Genomic DNA, 12,889 nt, shown 5'->3' with positions numbered 1-12,889 from the left:
CCACTTGTCCATCCAATTTGGAGCCATCAGTGTAGAAATCTATATATTCTTTATTCCCCGGGGTCTGTGTGCACCACGCCTCACTGTTGGGGATTAGAGTCTCAAACTTTTTGTCGAAAAGTGGACTCGCCAAAGTGTAATCCACTACGTTAGGCACATCTGGCATTGTTTTGAGGACAGAACTGTGACCGTAACCTTTTTCCGACCACAGCGATAGTTCGCGCAACCGCACAGCCGTTGTTGCAGCTGACTGTTTGGCCAAAATGTCTAAAGGCAATAGATGCAGCACGACATTAAGGGAATTTGTTCCTGTCTTGCTGAATGCGCCTGAAATACACAAACACGCCATACGCTGAACTTTATCTAAACAAGTCGGTTTCTGAAGTGCCGGCCACCAGACTACAACACCATATAGCATTATAGGTCTAACCACTGCCGTGTATAGCCAATGCACAATTTTTGGTTTCAGTCCCCACTTTTTTCCTATTGCCTTTTTGCACGAGTACAAAGCTACAGTTGCCTTTCTCGCCCTTTCTTCAATATTAAGCTTAAAGTTCAGCTTCCTGTCCAAAATAACGCCAAGGTATTTTGCACATTCACCAAAGGGAATTTCAATACCCCCTAAGGAAATAGGCCTAACCGTGGGAGTTTTGCGATCGTTGCAGTACATGACTAATTCTGTCTTTGCAGGATTTACCCCAAGACCATTGTCTTTCGCCCATTTCTCAGTCATCCGGAGGGCCCTCTGAATAATATCTCTGATTGTGGATGGGAATTTTCCCCTGACTGCCAGAGCCACATCATCTGCGTATGCCACCACTTTTATCCTTTCTTTTTCTAGAGTAACCAGAAGGCTATTTATAGCAACATTCCAAAGAAGAGGTGATAGGACTCCTCCTTGGGGAGTGCCTCTGTTCACATACCTTTGTATGTTTGCTTGTCCTAGTGTGGCTGAAATACGTCTCTTCATTAGCAGTTCGTCTAACAGCCTGAGTATACATGGATCAACATTCAGAGTTGTCAGTCCATTTAATATCGAGCTCGGATGGACATTATTGAACGCCCCTTCGATGTCTAGAAACGCCACGATTGTGTATTCTTTGACAGATAGTGAGCTTTCAATAAAGCTGACTAGTTCATGTAGTGCGGTCTCAGTAGACCTGCCCTTCGAGTATGCATGCTGTCGTTTCGAGAACAAACTTGAATCGATGCTAGTTCTAAGATAAATATCTATCATCCTCTCCAGAGTCTTAAGTAGGAATGAGGATAAGCTGATTGGTCGGAAATCCTTCGCCCTCGAGTGAGAGGCTTTTCCCGCTTTAGGTATGAAAACGACTTTTGTTTCCCTCCACTTTCCTGGGATATATGATAAGTTGATACATCCTTTATATATCACCGACAACCAGGGGATAATTTTGTCAGTTACAGCTTGTAACTCCGCCGGAGTAATTCCATCAGGTCCAGGGGATTTGAATGGTCCAAAGCTATTTAGCGCCCATCTTATTCTAGTTTCCGATACAATTTCCTCGACAGGAAACGACCGCTGAGCAACTGTGGCACCGCCAGTACATGGTTCAACCGTCTGATTTCCAGGAAAATGTGTGTCCAATAGTACCTCCAGCGTCTCCTTACTGGACGTTGTCCAATTGCCCTCCGATGTTTTAATGAAACCTGGAGCGGAGTTGGTGGATGCTAGAACCTTCCGTAGTCTGGAAGCCTCGGACGTATTCTCAATACTGCTGCAGTAAGCATTCCAAGAGTTATGCTGAGCCTTTCTCAGTTCTCGCTTGTATCCTCTCAGATTCTTCTTGTAAGCGTCCCAGTCCTCAGGGGCTCTGGTGGACTTTGCCTTGTTAAAGAGCTTCCTGCAGGATTTCCTCATATTACTTAATTCCGTAGACCACCATGGTGGTCGATGTTTCCCCCTTGGCTTTCCTCTAGGGCATGCAGCTTTCAGTGAGATGTTGAAGGCCTTAGTAATCCGCTCCACTGCGTGTTCGATATCTTGCACATTTCTCATATTTGTCTCTGTTATTTCCGGTATCATCATATTGAACGATTCCCTATACCTATTCCAGTCAGCTTTCCTAACATTTGGCGGAAATATGATCTTGGTGATATGAACATCAAATTTGAAACTGATGTAGCGATGATCTGAGAAGCTGTGTTCACTTAAAACCTGCCACTCAGATATCATTTCATTTAGTTCTTGCGAGGCCAAGGTGATGTCCAAAACCTCTTGCCTGTTTTTAGTGACAAAGGTTGGGACATCTCCCTTGTTGCAAACTACCAGATTAGTACGCAAAATAAACTCTATTAGCGACTCTCCCCTTGCATTAGTATCACTACTTCCCCATATACCATGATGTGCATTCGCATCGCATCCCATAATGAGTTTCGCCTTTGTTTTCAGTGACTCCTCCACTAAGGTCTTAACGGCATATGGAGGCATCTCCCTGTCATGTCCCATGTAGACCGAAGATACCCAATATTTGCATTTGGCTATTTCTAAACTTGCAACGACAGTGTCTGTATTGCACATTGAAGGAAGCAGAAACAAATTGAGCTCGTTTTTAGCAATTATACAGGCTCGATTTACATCATTACCAGTATACTGCAATAGTTTGAACCCCGGAGTACTTAATTCACATATTTTGTTTTTGTAAACATATGGTTCTTGAATAAGAACTATATCTATGTCCCCTTTCATCAGGAGAACTTTTAAGGCAGCACATGCAGCCTTACAATGATGAAGATTTATCTGGAGGATCCGTAGGACCATCGAGATTTTCAACAACCGTCACATCAGCCGCTTCGATCGAGTCATCAAGAATGTCCTCTTCAGAGATATCGGTGACTCTCGCAATAACCATAGGTTCGACTTTGGTGAGTTCTGAGGCAATAGAAGCCTCCTCACGCATACGGTATCTATCCATGTCTTCAACTTTGGTATCTCCCTCGACTTCGCAAGAGGATCCGCTTACTTCTGATTCAGACAGAGGCTTGTCCATTTCTGAATCCTTTAGCTGATCGTTTTTATACACCTTCATTTGGATATAATGAAAGCCATAACATACACGGCCCTGGGACTTTGCCAGATGTGGCAAAGACTGAGTGTTCAATATAAACACTGCATGCCGTCTTGGTCCATCCACTTCATCCAAACGGCCAACCTTCCAATCAGCTGTTGGAAGATCTGGATTGCATCGTTTCAGTCTATTTAAAATAGATTCAGGGTCAGAAGGGTTTGCAGGTATCCAGGCATGTGCTCTAGGTCTAGCCGGTATGTCTTTCTTCTCGACTAACTCTAGAGCAGCTCCTTCCCAAACTTCACCAATTAGTATCAGAGCAGCTTTAAAACATTCTATAGACCTCTGGTCCTCAAATGCGACTAGCTTAAATCGTCCTTGATACCAACCAGCCTCTTGGTGTCGAGGATCTGGGCCGGGAAACTTTTCCAGTACCTGTGAGTAGACGACAGATAGAGCATTCTCAATTTCCCCCCATTTTTGCTTTGGAACCATACCGTCCAATGCTCCTTTATTAATGATAGCCATCACAAGGCTATCTTTAGCAACTGAGGCAAACGATCTTTGATCCCTTTTGGAGGATGGCAGCTCATCCGGCGATCGTTCCCTTTTTCCAGTCTCAAGAATTCCTTGAGCCCATTTTAAGGAATCGCTTTGTTTAGCCGACAACGTGCTTGGGTCGACTGATCCTAACTTCTTTAGGATAAACAAAGCATTTCTGCGTTCCTTGAATCTCTTTCGTGAGGGATTACCTCCTTTTGATGTCGTTACCTTAGAAAAAGTTCGACTTGTCAGTGTGTCGCCACCTGTCGACCCGTCTACAGGTCGACTAATTGGGCCTAACTCTTGGTCATTGCCCAGATTTATAACTCCAGTCGATACCCGTCCACTGGGCCCTGAAGTTAGCAACCCAGTGGATGACTTGGAATTTCGCTGCATGGTGGCTTAATATCCCACCACACTTGAAATTCGTAGTAGGTACCTATTACTATGAGTTTATCCGCTATTGAAAAAACACGTCCGTTCCGTTCGACGGTTGAATAGGCACTTTCACCTAACATATTCACCATATCATTATGAATTTCTTGTCCCGATAAACCTTTTTTATGTAAATATTTAATGACAGCACGCATTTCTAATGAAACAAAATTTAACATGTGTTCATAACAGAGGTGGAAGTTTCCAAAACACTTAACTTATTTCAGTTTATACTGCGCTTTTTGTGCTAGGCTAAGAATTTTCCGAACTGCCCTCGTATGTAAAAAAATTGAGTTAGTTTTTTTGGTCAGGTTTTAAAACTCATTAAGCCTTTTACACAGACGAAAAATACTGTTTTTCGTTTCATGTTTGCGTATAAAATTTATATGTTTGGAACTCAATTTTTAACACAATATTTTTAAGTGCAAGCATACAATGTTCTTAAACTAGAGTAACATGTTTAGGACATATATGTTAATATGTTAGATGATATTATGTTTGGGACATACAATTTTTGTAAATTCTGCCAAATTTGAGATTTGAAATCTTTCAGGTACGTCATCGTTAAAAAGTTAAATAACAGCAATGTAAATGGCAAATATTGTCATGGTTGCTCATTTCTGAAATTGTTGAACAAGGGTCAACTTTAGATCCTATCAATCCAAATTTGGATAATGTCTTGTCCAATTTTATAAAGTCGATTGTTTAAGACCATACACCCAAAAAAATCGCTTCTGTAATTTTATAATTTTATAAAATTATAATGCAAAGCAACATTCTTTTGTTAAATTTTTTAAAAATTGATATGTAGGAAGATCGAAGTATTTTCATGTTAATTTATTTCTCCATATTAAGTGTAGGGTTACCAGATGATGGTTGCGGAAATCCGGGATTTATCAGGACAAGCAAAAAAAATGCGGAAATCGGGATTTATCGGGACAAGCAAAAAAAATCCAGAGCGCGAGAAAGAGTAAAGGGAAAGAAATAGAAATGGAAATCGGAACGGTAAACAAAAGAAATCGACATAACACAGCGAGAGAATCAAAAGGTACAATTGGTGGTTGCTGTGAAATTGTTTGCATGTTGTTTCGGAAAACTGTGCTGGTATGATTTCATTTGTTTTAACTACACCCAGAAAAAAGTGACCCCTTCTTTAAGTTAAAATGATCTCATTGTGAAGAAAGTTGAACTTCGTATAGCGCCAAAGACATTTTTATTTGTTTGAATGATGTGCTTTTCGTAGAAATTAGGTAGAATGCATTCCGTATATTAGTTAACATTTTCCTATATTTATGTACCACTATACTACAGAATGAAAAAATTCAACTGAATTGAATTCATATATGGAATGATTTTATTGAACTTTTTTCATTCATTTGGACAAATCTTACATATTTGTGGTAAACCTTTTACTTCAAAGTTAGATCTGCTTACCTTCGTTTTTAAATACAATTTTATGTATTTATATAAGCAATTTTTTCTTCAATAAAAGACATGTTTTATTAATATATTAAATATATTTATTTAGAATCAACAGCATCGACTGGCCTTGAAATATTAATTATTATTATTTTTTCTTCTTGTAGTACCTTTAACTTTGAATAATTTGCTGCCTAGCAATTTTGTCCACCTTCTACAATTTCAATACCTACAAATATAAACAAAAAAATCCAAAACCAATTTTTTCACAAAAGGTTAGCGTCACTGAATATTACCTGTTAATTGAAGATTCCAAAATGAAGTTGAATTAAGGGGTTGTTATTCTGTTGGTGTTTTCTTTTTTATAAACCAATTTTCAAAAAACGAACATATTTCTCACTAATTTAAAATAACAAATATTTTCTATATTTTATTTGTTTTTTATAATATTATTTTACTATATTATTTTTTAACAATCTCTCCGTATACCATAACAACGCGATTCCAACTAAAAAAACAACCCACGCGCAAACATATCGATTACATCAAAGACAGGTATCGATTACAGGTAGATAAAAGAAATGTAGGAAATTTTCCTATATTCTAACAAGTGTGTTTCCTTAAGTGTTGAAAGGATTGAATACTTCTTAGTACGAATGAACTAAAATATTTTTCTATGCCAAGTGTTATTCGTATGTATGATAAGCTTTCTATAATAAAGGAAGTCAGAATTATCATTTTATAAGAAATCTTACTAAATTTGAGGAAACTTGGTTTTAGTTCGGTTTTTGTTTATTTTTACGAATGCTTTGTTATCAGTGAATAAAATTTTCTTGTTCAGTAGTAAATTCTTATACCCAGCGAAGAAAACAGTATTAGTAAAATTCCATGCCCTATTCTAGTTTATGAACTATTCCTAACTGCTTTCAGAGTAGGATTTTTTTACTGAAACAAGTAAATTTTATTATTTCACACAAAATATTAACTGAGTGGAAATAAAATGGCTAAACTAAATTGATGAACATTTTTTCCTTTAGTTTCGAAGACACTTTTTTCTGGGTGTATGCGCTAATGAGGCTTCGCCAAATATTTGATATGTCTAAGTCGAAATATTATTTAATTTGAATATTAAAATGAGTATTCGGAGTAAAAGAATAGACATTCGGAAAAAAAGACATTTGAAACATGTGTTTTTTTTCATTAAGAGCAGCATTCTATTAAAATGATGTTAAATGTAGTAAAAAATAGTTCACTCCTAAATAAATTTATGTGTTGTTTGAAAAAATATTGTTTAGGATCTAAATATAATAACTTTAGGGTGCGATAGAAAATACAAATGCTTATACTCGACTTCACATAAAGAAAAAAAAAACGTTTGGAAAACGTGTACTGAAAATGCTTTTCTTTTTTTAGAGTTTTTTGAGTTTCTTCCAAAATTTTTTATTAATTTTTTTATTACCAAACCTTTTTTTAACTTTTATTTTTGCAACAAAAAAATATTTTTTATCCAAAAACACAGTCCATCTCGTTTATATCAAGAACTATTCATTTCTGACTTTAAGTCTTTAATAAGACACATTTTGAAGTTTCATAGTAAAATTTTAATATAGAATTAATGTAAAAATATATGAAAAAACAAACTTGTTGATGTTCGGTCGGAGCAGGAAATGAACACACGACCCATGCAAGGCGGACATGCTAACCCTTGCTCCACGTTGCCAACAAATGAATGTTTCTGGTTAATAATGTTTTTATTGCATCGGCTCGTGGACGCCGAAAAGTATGTTATACTATGACCGTTTGCGTTGCTTGTGTTTTGTTGGCTATAGAGATAATTGTCTGTTGATGACAATAACCGCTACTTAGCCCAGTGAATAATGTCTTGGCTTACAAACTGTGTGGTCCGCGGTTCGATTTGCCGTCCAGGCGAAAGGTACATTTTAAAAAATATATAAAATTAAATTTCTTCAACATAGTTTGTATTAAAGAAAAAGGTGCTAGAACTAAAAAAACTCGTGGAAGTGAGAAAGATATGAGAAAGATTAGAATTAGGCAGAAATAACATTTTTTTGGCCACAATCTTCTTTGGGAGAAAATTCTTCCAAACATATAATATTTGTTGCCTCAAAATGATTCCAAACATATAATATGTTCACATACAACAAACATAATAATACTTCGGCAATACCCAAGAATATATGTTCTTCCTGTAAACTATGTTTGGAACATATGTTAGAGAAGCGAAGTGTGTAGGAGAAATTTACATTGAAAGAAGAGTTTTCTTTTCTGAGGATCGAAATTTTAAGCCAACATTTCAGACACTAAACTCTCTTAAATACAATATGGGGAGATGCACACATATATTGTGTTAGTAAATATGCAAAACAAGCCATATTTTGTTTGAAGAACTTCTGAAAACAAAATATATATATATATATATATATATATATATATATATATATATATATATATATATATATATATATATATATATATATATATATATATATATATATATATATATATATATATATATATATATATATATATATATATATATATATATATATATATATATATATATATATATATATATATATATATATATATATATATATATATATATATATATATATATATATATATATATATATATATATATATATATATATATATATATATATATATATATATATATATATATCCCTTTCCGACCTATAGCCGATCCACGTGATAGATTTTCCTAAATTTTTGAATTCTGTTATTTATGTGTACATAGAACAATTTAAATTATTAAGTTTGTTCAGTTTGATCCTGTATCCTGTTTTTTCAGGATACGTACAATTGTTGCAGTCCGGTAAATTCCGGTAAAAGTCCGGACGTAAAAATATCAAAAAACACAAAATAATCACGTAGTTACTGTTTGCATACAATATTTAAAATGTTTTCTTATTGAAAACACTTATTTGATGAAATATTCCACAATTTAAATAATTTTAATATATTTGCAAACTTACATCTTCCACTCATTTTTACAAATGCGCAAAGTACGTTGCTGAAACTACAAAATTAATATGAAAAGCAAATATTTATAACGGTTCTTCACATTCTTAGACAAAGAGAGAGCATACACAATTATTTTTTTGCCGCTCTTATCGCACACACAAAGAAAATTTCATTAAAATTCAGCCAACGAAAAATTTTCATTGATATAACGAAATATTTTCATTAATACAATGAAAATATTCGTTAATAGTACGAAATGTTACGTTGATTAACAGAAAATTCGATATAATAATGAAAAATTTCGTTGTATTAACGAATTTGTTTCATTGGCTGACTTTCAACGACACATTTCGTTAATATAACGAAACTTTTTCTATTAGTGCAGTACGTCATATATTAAAGAAATTGTAGAGGCTTAAAGTTACCCGCACAATTGTGCGTACACGGTCGGAAAGGGATATATACATACACACACATATATATATATATATATATATATATATATATATATATATATATATATATATATATATATATATATATATATATATATATATATATATAGATATATATATATATATATATAGATATATATATATATATATATATATATATATATATATATATATATATATATATATATATATATATATATATATATATATATATATATATATATATATATATATATATATATATATATATATATATATATATATATATATATATATATATATATATATATATATATATATATATATATATATATATATATATATGTATGTGAGACGCATACTTTGGCGACAGTAAAAATTTTACATTTTTATTACATACATGCGTAGACAAGAATATGTATCATACATGTATTTCCGATTTTGGTCCGATTTTCATGATTTTCTTTCATATATTCTACTTCTTATATGGAATGCATACTTTGAAACACATATTATGTTTTGCGTACATTTTGGCGACAATCCGTTACTTGGTTGTGTTGCCACATGTTTACATTTCGTTCCGTATTTTCACCCGTTTTCACAGGGTGTTTCATACATTTTTATTCCACTTTCTATACAGGACGGTTCATACGCTCCTTTTTTCGTATTGGATTCATGTGTAAGTAATGAATTTCGACGCCAGTTTTGGAAGTAATGAATTTCGACGTCAGTTTTTTTATTGAGAGAAAACATCAAGTACTTGTCTCCATTAAGAAAATTTCGTCTAAAATTATTTCAAATATATATTTATACTCCATTTTTTATTTATAGGGTGGTACTTTGTTCTGTTTTGGCTCTTTTTCTAAAGATTACCTATGAATTTTTAAATATTAAATTGAGCGGAATCAATGTTTCCGATCATTTCCATGCAAGCCATGCTAAAAATATACTCATTGTCATACATATTTTTGCAGGGTTACTTACGAGTTGTGGTGAAAAAATCGAAGATACACAAAAAACATTTATGATTAAATCAGGAAAATAATTGATCTAATTAGTTTTTTAATTGAAATGTCTTTAATCAAGGAAATGATAGTATCAAATTTATTGTTTTAAATAAATTTTTATTTAAAAATTGAAAAGAAATGTTCCATTACTTTCTTGCGATTTTTTTTATTTAATTTTTAATTAAAAATTTAAAAATTTTTAAACATTGGCATAATTAACTTAATGTTTTCATCTTGATTGAAAAGTTAAGTGTTTCAATTAATTTATTAATTGAAAATTTCAACTTCTACTAATTTTCTTTTGGACAAATTTTAATGATATTTTTTTCTGTATAAAGGTGAGTACTATGTTCGGTTTTTTCACCAAAACACTAAATTAAAAGTACAAATATATCTATGTAGACGATTATATTTTGATGGAGTCTTGCCAAATAATGGATGGAAAAGATCCAAGCAATTGATTGCAAATAATTTTATATTTCTAAATTAGTTAATTAAAAAAAGTACCCGTGAAAACAAGCTGGTTTTCAGCTTGAAAGCGGAACATAGTACTCAGCTTAATACCAAAAATAAGGCCAATACTAAGATCGTGTTTCTAAACCCAAATTACAGGTGCAAAAAAATATTTTCTAATCAAAACAAAACATCGAACAAATTGTCCAAACTATCAAGTCCAAAAATTTTTTCCCTACAACATAACATACACTAAGCGAAAAATAGTCGAGCTATTAACTATTTTTATCTTTAATAATGGACCGATGTAATTCGTTAATACAACGACTGTAAATGTTCTTTCCTTTACTCAATGAATACCAATTGTAAATATTGCGAATTTTTTTATATTAACCTGCGAAACACCGCTTAGAACATTTTATTTATTATTTAAAATAATTAATTCTAAACTAAATTTTACTCAATTAATGCGTGCGTTTGTATCCAACTTTAACAGGAATACGTAAATTCTCGATAATACTACACAGAAAAAAGGTAAACTATATTATAGGTAGAATTTAATATCCTGGAGTACTTTTTAACTGCACTTCCCGAAATTACATCCTCTCATAGAAGACAAATTAACTAAACTTAACGAACAAAAATCATTGGCGCCAAATCACGACCTTTTTAACCATAAAGTAGTTCGTTCTTACTAGTTTTGGGAATCACAAAATTTCTTCTGAGTTAGTTCATATTGAACTTATATGTACGGTCAATGAACTATATACCTACGATTAGTTCATAAAATATTTGAGACAAAAACGGAAAATTTCATTGGGCTGTGGAAAATTTCGAAAAAAATAATACAATTTAATTACAAATATTTTTGGGCAATAAAAATAAGTTAAATTTAGCGTTAGTTTAACTACGTAATTTTTTACTGTGTAATAATTCAATTCTTTAGTGTATGTCCATACTAAACTTTTAATGTGCATTATTTTGAAGCCCACGTTTTTAATATAAATTAAATAAGAAGGAATCACCCTGTAATTGGTGAATCTAATTCTACTTCTTGGAGATATGTGCCTTTGAAACTATTCTATAAATAGAACACATTGTATGTATTTGTGTACAAATACACATAATTATGTATGAATGGTAAACAATGGTAAACCATATTTGGTTGGCATTAACCATGTTGGTAGTGTGGCTTGGTGGCTAATTCATTCATTTTGTAAACTGATGGTACGTGGTTCGATCCTCCGTCCGGCCGATATATTAAATTTTTTGAATACAGTCGAAGCTCGGTTTAACGAACGATATATTGCCAGGCCCTTTCGTTATTTAGAAAAATTCGTTAAATCGAACGGGAATATTAAATGTTAACTTTTATTGAAAATCGTAGTTTTTTTTACCAGATGAGTAAAAATTCATAATCATTTGAAAAAATTAAAGCACAGAGACACTTAAAAAATAATACTTTAAATAATCCTGATGAACTTGATATATCTAGGTTATGTTAGATTGAAAAGAGGATCCAAGATTCGCTGTCGTATGGGGGCCTATATACACCCATGTCATAATTTGTGTGCTCTAACGTCTTAGACGAATTGCCTAATTTGTTTCCAGTGCCCGATTTCAAGAATGGCCATCTTCCTAAAACGTCTTCCATACACCATTACTCCGCTGCTCCTGTCGGCATAGACGTACTAGATTGCCGTTTCGACCGAGCACCAAAAAAGTTTTTCAGCGGTTGTTTATCCCCCTCACTAATGATGTTGACATTCCTGTGTATTTCATAGTTTATCTTCAGCTATAAGACGGAGGTTCCTTGTTATTGAGCTAAATATAGAATCGGGTAGCACTCATTATTAAGAGAAAAATTCACCACCTGTCCAACTGGCAATCCTACGAAATATTGCCACTAACGGACCTATTACAGGACTAGTACCAGTGCTCGAGTTTGTCGTAGTATTTAAATTTTCATATAATTTATTGATTTCTATACTTTCTTTATTTTAAAATTTTATTTAATGTAGACATTTACCTATGGGCCAACATAGTCCAAAAGGTTTTCTTTCTGATGAAATTTGGATGATCAAAATAATACCGGTACCTAAGGGTTTGTCCCAGACTGGTTCATGAGGACCTGTCTAGTCCTACTAAGTTCCCCCAGGTCAATCCGTGGCCTGCAGTGTAAATTTATCCCCGTCAATGACAAACCCGTGTTGAAGTGACCGGTCCCTTATATACGTTTCGGCCAGAACTGGGACTGGTCTACTCACACCAAGGAGTAGTCCTGTACCGGTTCTGTTGCAAATCCATTTCCCGTAGCGAAGCTGCGCCACTCTATCTAACCTAACTTTATCAGTTACCCGGCCATTGAATATGTGTTCTCAAACATTTTAATGGAATCTAAATATCTTGGGAATGCCGTACTTTGTGGACATTTCCTAAGGATTTAAGCCATTCTCACAATCGTCAAATATTGCTGATTTTTTGTTGTTTATTTTCTTAAGATTAAAAGCCTTTTCGTTAAATCGAACGTAAATTTTGTCCAATTGTTCGTTATTTAGAATAC

Source organism: Haematobia irritans, chromosome 1, assembly GCF_050003625.1.
Source record: "Haematobia irritans isolate KBUSLIRL chromosome 1, ASM5000362v1, whole genome shotgun sequence".
Taxonomy (NCBI): Eukaryota; Metazoa; Arthropoda; class Insecta; order Diptera; family Muscidae; genus Haematobia; species Haematobia irritans.
This window is presented reverse-complemented; position numbering follows the sequence as displayed.